The sequence below is a fragment of the Schistocerca nitens genome, chromosome 7 (assembly GCF_023898315.1).
Source record: "Schistocerca nitens isolate TAMUIC-IGC-003100 chromosome 7, iqSchNite1.1, whole genome shotgun sequence".
Lineage (NCBI taxonomy): Eukaryota > Metazoa > Arthropoda > Insecta > Orthoptera > Acrididae > Schistocerca > Schistocerca nitens.
Genome location: NC_064620.1, coordinates 339,106,839 through 339,114,057, shown reverse-complemented (window position 1 = coordinate 339,114,057; position 7,219 = coordinate 339,106,839).

Sequence of the window (7,219 nt, the reverse complement as noted above, 5' to 3'; positions counted from 1 at the left end):
CATAACTCAGTACAGAACGGTGAATGTGAGTTGAAAAAATTATAAAAAGCAAAAAATCGCAATATGCGCTGGTGAGCAAGTACGACAGTAACTTTTGCATGCTGTGTCACTGCCCAGTTAAATAACTCGATGACGCTTTAACCATACATAGAAAAAAACCGCTACAGTGTGGTACAGAAGGTGAATGAAAGAAATACGATATGAGACAAACAGAAATGACACTTCTGTTCAATGGCAATAAATATATTGAAGTCATCGTGATTCATTATGGTCCCTTTGACATTGCAAACGACGTGACACGGGTCTTAATAGGGTGTGTGATCACCACAGGCGACAGTGGACGCTCTGCAACGTGCTCCCATACTGGTCACAAGGTTTGTATACAGTTATTGCGGTAGAGCGTTTAATTCGTCCTGCAGCATACCTGCCGGCCGACGTGGCCGAGCGGTTCTAGGCGCTTCAGTCTGGAACCGAGCGACAGCTAAGGTCGCAGGTTCGAATCCTGCCTTGGACATGGATGTGTGTGATGCCCTTAGGTTAGTTAGGTTTGAGTAGTTCTAAGTTATAGGGGACTGATGACCTCAGAAGTTAAGTCCCATAGTGCTCAGAGCCATTTCAACGCAACTGACAGTGTTTTAAAAGAAGGTTATAAAATGTACATCAGAAAAAGAAAAAAGGATAATGGAATATAGTCCAATTAAATCAGGTGATACGGAGGGAACTAGGTTAGCCGAAGAGACAATTATAGTAGTAGATGAGTTTTGTTGTTTGGGCAGGCAAAATAACTGATGCTGACCGAAGTACAGAGGATATAAAATGTAGACTGGCAATGGCAAGAAAAGCGTTCTGAAGAAGAGAATTTTGTTATCACCGGGTATAAATTTAAGTTCAGGAAGTCTTTTCAGAAATTATTTGTATGGAGTATAGCTATGTATGGAAGTGAAACATGGACGATAAACAGTTTGGACAAGAAGAGAGTAGAAGCTTTCCAAATGTGGTGCTATAGAAGAATCCTGAAGATAAGATGGACGGATCATGTAATTGACGACGAAGTATAGAACAAAATTGGGAAGCAGAGCAAAGAAATTTGTGCACAAAATGATTAGAAGAAGGGATCGGCTGATAGGACATATTCTGAGACGTGAAGGGGTCATCAATTTAGTACTGGAGGAGAGTATGTGGGGTAAGAATCGTAGAAGATGACCAAGAGATGAATACAGTAAGCAGATTCAGAAGGATGTAGATTGCAGTAGTTATTCGGAGATAAAGAGGTTTACACAGGGTAGAGTAGCGTGGTGAGTTGCATCAAATCAGTGTTCGTACAGAAGACCACAGCAACAAACAGCACATATCAACCAATAAAAGCATTTTCACAAATATAGCAAACACCTTCATTCAAAAGTAACTTTTTTTTATAATTTGCGTAATATTCTTCTTGTACTACACACTTTTCTAACATAGCCAGCGTTCTTCCTCGGGGTTCAACCTATCCCCACACCAAACTTCATTGAAAACGGTTGAACGGGTCAGTCGTGAAAGCGTAACAGGGAAATTTACTTACACATTTATAATATTATGAACCATGGACCTTGCCGTTGGTGGGGGGGCTTGTGTGCCTCAGCGATATAGATGGCCGTACCGTAGGTGCAACCACAACGGAGGGGTATCTGTTGAGAGGCCAGACAAACGTGTGGTTCCTGAAGAGGGGCAGCAGACTTTTCAGTAGTTGCAGGAGCAACAGTCTGGATGATTGACTGATCTGGCCTTGCAACACTAACCAAAATGGCCTTGCTGTGCTGGTACTGCGAACGGCTGAAAGCAAGGGGAAACTGCAGCCTTAATTTTTCACGAGGGCATGCAGCTTTACTGTATGATTAAATGATGATGGCCTCCTCTTGGGTAAAATATTCCGGAGGTAAAATAGTCCCCCATTCGGATCTCGGGGCGGGGACTACTCAAGAGGACGTTGTTATCAGGAGAAAGAAAACTGGCATTCTACGGATCGAAGCGTGGACTGTCAGATCCCTTAATCGGGCAGGTGGGTTAGAAAATTTAAAAAGGGAAATGGATAGGTTGAAGTTAGATATAGTGGGAATTAGTGAAGTTCGGTGGCAGGAGGAACAAGACTTTTGGTCAGGTGAATACAGGGTTATAAATACAAAATCAAATAGGGGTAATGCAGGAGTAGGTTTAATAATGAATAAAAAAAAAATAGGAGTGCGGGTAAGCTACTACCAACAGCATAATGAACGCATTATTGTGGCCAAGATAGACACGAGGCCCATGCCTACTACAGTAGTACAAATTTATATGCCAACTAGCTCTGCAGATGATGAAGAAATTGATGAAATGTAGGATGAGATAAAAGAAATTATTCAGGTAGTGAAGGGAGACGAAAATTTAATAGTCATGGGTGACTGGAATTCGAGAGTAGGAAAACGGAGAGAAGGAAACATAGTGGTTTAATATGGATTGGGGGAGAGAAATGAAAGAGGAAGCCGTCTGGTAGAATTCTGCACAGAGCATAACTTAATCATAGATAACACTTGGTTCAAGAATCATAAAAGAAGGTTGTATACGTGGAAGAATCCTGGAGATACTAGACGGTATCTGATAGATTATATAATGGTACCACAGAGATTTAGGAACCAGATTTTAAATTGTGAGACATTTCCAGGGGCAGATGTGGACTTTGACCACAATCTATTGGTTATGAACTGTAGTTTAAAACTGAAGAAACTGCAAAAAGGTGGGAATTTAAGGAGATGAGACCTGAATAAGCTGACTAAACCAGAGGTTGTACAGAGTTTCAGGGAGAGCATAAGGCAACAATTGACAGGAATGGGGGAAAGAAATACAGTAGAGGAGGAATGGGTAGCTCTGAGGGATGAAGTAGTGAAGGCAGCAGAGGATCAAGTAGGTAAAAAGACAAGGGCTAGTAGAAATCCTTGGGTAACAGAAGAAATATTGAAATTAATTGATGAAAGGAGACAATATAAAAACTCAGTAAATGAAGCAGGCAAAAAGGAATACAAACGTCTCAAAAATGAGATCGACAGGAAGTGCAAAATAGCTAAGCAGGGATGGCTAGAGGGCAAATGTAAGGATGTAGAGTAGCTTCTCCTCGATGTTATTCAATCTGTATATTGAGCAAGCAGTAAAGGAAACAAAAGAAAAATTCGGAGTAGGTATTAAAATTCATGGAGAAGAAATAAAATCTTCGCCGATGACATTGTAATTCTGTCAGAAACAGCAAAGGACTTGGAAGAGGAGTTGAACGGAATGGATAGTGTCTTGAAGGGAGGATATAAGATGAACATCAACATAAGCAAAACGAGGATAATGGAATGTAGTCGAATTAAGTCTGGTGACGTTGAGCGTATTAGATTAGGAAATGAGACACTTAAAGTAGTAAAGGAGTTTTGCTATTTGGGGAGCAAAATAACCGATGATGGTCGAAGTAGAGAGGATATAAAATGTAGACTGGCAATGGCAAGGAAAGCGTTTCTGAAGAAGAGAAATTTGTTAACATCGAGTATAGATTTAAGCGTCAGGAAGTCGTTTCTGAAAGTATTTGTACGGAGTGTAGCCATGTAGGGAAGTGAAACATGGACGATAAATAGTTTGGACAAGAAGAGTATAGAAGCTTTCGAAATGTGGTGCTACAGAAGAATGCTGAAGATTAGATGGGTAGATCACGTAACTAATGAGGAGGTATTGAATAGAATTGGGGAGAAGAGGAGTTTGTGGCACAACTTGACAAGAAGAAGGGACCGGTTGGTAGGGCATGTTCTGAGGCATCAAGGGATCACAAATTTAGCATTGGAGGGCAGCGTGGAGGATAAAAATCGTAGAGGGAGACCAAGAGATGAATACACTAAACAGATTCAGAAGGATGTAGGTTGCAGTAAGTACTGGGAGATGAAGAAGCTTGCACAGGATAGAGTAGCATGGAGAGCTGCATCAAACCACTCTCAGGACTGAAGACAACAACAACAACAGTAAGGATAAAAGTTTCAATTGCGATATTTTTTCCGTGTACCGACCGAAATTGATGGAATACAGGGTACACGGGATCCCAGTCTATGCTCAGGGTACCTGTGAAAACCCCATGAAAGAGATTAGAGTTTTCATACAGACAGACACGGCGGTTATAAACTTTAACTCTCGTTTTTTCGTGGTCCTATTTTTATGAACTAGAGCCTATACGGCGCCCCAAGCTAGGCTCAAATTACCTGCGAAAACCCCATGAATATTCGTCCAGTAATTTTGGAGAAGTATATTCAAGCAGTGAAACAGACACAACAGTTTTACAGGTTTATTATTAGTATATAGACGATAACTTTCATCATGATATATATGTAAATATACGTAAGAAACAGTACTTCACATCTCCTATGGCTGACTATATCTGCGTTGCCACTGAAGATTTGTTTAGGTTCTTCATTAGTTCTATAGTATTCTCCTCCCAATCGAATTTATTCTCAGGCTGTAATACTAACAATTTAACACATCAACCTCTTCTATCTGCACGGCGTCGTATTTTAAGCATACACTGAGAGGAAGCCTTTCACAGGTTCGGAACTTCATATTTTTTGTTTGTTGACGTACAACTGACTTGACTGATCTTTCCAAACCTGTACTTGATTTGCTATTTGTTGAAATGTTGGTATCATATACGAGCAAAAAAAAATTTGGCTTAAAGTAATATCACTGATTAATGGCCATAAATACGTACAAGAGAAAATATAGTCCATGCGATGTACCACCTCAGATGGAACCCTGTCGGACACCACATGTAATTATTTCCCTCATTGAGTCATTTTGTAGCATTCCTGTTACATCGTAACAGTCTAATTTACTTGAAAGGATATTGTGATTTACACAATCAAATCTGACATAACAACGAATAAGCCAGCAACCTGTAATTGAGGGGAGGTACATGGAGCCACCAACAACAACTGTAGCAGAAACCTTCGTAACTATGAACAGCACTACCCAAACGGTTGAAGGAGTTTCTCGACGTGTGACCTCGGAGGATGCAACATCCTCTGTGCTGAGACGCTGGTGCTCATTTGCATGTATCACTGCCTTACACTAGCACGTCTCTAAACGACCGTCAAGAGGCCGTCGCTTGAGAACGGCGGCAGGATACCAGTATAAAGTCGATCTTATTACCAGCCACACTGCTTATCAAATGCAGATCTGCACCTACACACCAGAGGCATCATGTGGTATGCAGCATTCCGCTTAATACGTGTACCGCTTTACAAATCAAAAGCAAATTTTATGACCACTAAAGTACTTTTTATTATTTCATATAGTTTCTCTGTAGCGATGGGAACAAGCTACCGACGCTGTTGCAGCTGTTTGTTGCACATTACGGCATGACCACATATTTATGAAACGTCAGCCCCTAAGAACGGTGCATGTCATATGTTAAAGAGACGAAGGAATCTAGTCCATTTTTCACTCCTTTTATCATCTCGCACATGTGTACGGCATGCGTGTATTGCTGCCTGATGAGTTTCCTCCTCGCTCAGTTATGTGGAAAATATGTTGGTGGTTGATGGAGTGTAATAACGTTTTTGAGGTGTGAGTCACGCTAATGATCTTTGGCGGCAGATTCCCGGCCGTGGCTAAGTAAATAAAGCCGTCCTCACACGGGACGCGTTTCTCATCGTGAATCAGGCCAAACGTGGTTTCCATCGCGACTGGTATACACTGAGAAACGAGCTGCTATATCGCACGGTACGTGCTTCTCATCGTCTTTTGCAACAGGCGCATTACAGCGGTAGTTATCGGCTGTAGATATACCATGAGATCACAAAGTTTGTTTACGAAAATAAACGCTGCTAAAAATGATACTTTCGCCCTGGTAAGACACACATTTGCCCTGTTGTTCATGTGATAGGTATGTTGTTACGGCCGGCCGGAGTGACCGAGCGGTTCTAGGTGCTACAGTGGAACCGCGCGACCACTACGGTCGCAGGTTCGAATCCTGCCTCGGGCATGGATGTGTGTGATGTCCTTAGGTTAGTTAGGTTTGAGTAGTTCTACGTTCTAGTGGACTGATGACCTCAGAAGATAAGTCCCATTGTGCTCAGAGCCATTTGAACATTTTTTTATGTTGTTATGTCTGTTGTATACATAAATAAAAACTTCTTTATCTACGAAAATGACACTGTATAAGCCAAAAAGAAAAGTTCCATGTCCAGTCAGCAAGGACATCAGCATTTAAAACTTCCATTACAAATAGTACGGTGTAAATTTAAGGTAGCCATGGCACACGACAAAAATTGTTTTATCATTTTTGAAGTTTTAGAAAAACGCTAAGGGTTCCCTTATTAGATCACTGCTTCTGTCCAGTAGTGAAATTTTTAATACATGCGAAATATAACAGACTTGAAGCAAGAAACTGAGAACATCTCCTACTGCAAGTAGTACAGACTCTCTTGAAGATGAAGCCAAAAAGATAATTTTTGTATTGCAATATTGCTGTTACATTTCCTGTACTTCAAGTAAGTACTTACATGAAGTTTAACAGTGTGCACATACACGCTTTTGCCTACATTTACACACAATATTTGCAATGGAATGATGTATCCTACAATGTGGAAAACTTTTGGACGGATGAATAAATAAATAAATAAATATTGAATTGCGAACGAATTAGGCATTTCTGTAGACAGAAATCTTCTAATTCCTTGGTCCATGTTCCCTGGCACGTTCACAAAATGGAACAAACCCATTCCTGGAGGGAAAGCGCTGTTGTATGCATAATAGCGACAATTACACAACATACTATCAACAACTTAGTAAGATAGCGCCAGAATCTATTAGGAAATATGGAGATGAATCAAAAATACACACAGAACGCGAATTCACAACCTTTCAGTATACAATCTACATCTTTCTTAACTACACTACAACTGCAGATCATCAGATTGTATCAATGTTTTTAACTTTAACATTTCCTGAAGGCTTCATTGTCTGCCATTTAATTATAACAAATCGTGCCAGACACGACACATTTTGAAGACAGACTCAATGTTGCGGTGCTTTGCAACAAACCAAGAAAGAATAGTCCAGTAAGCACGGCTCTAAAGCGCGTGCGTTAAGAGCTACGAGCACTTGTTCATCTTCGCTAGTATGAAACGTCTCTTCCACTGAACAAGTGCTCATAGCAATTAAGGTACGTGCTTTCGAGTCCATATTG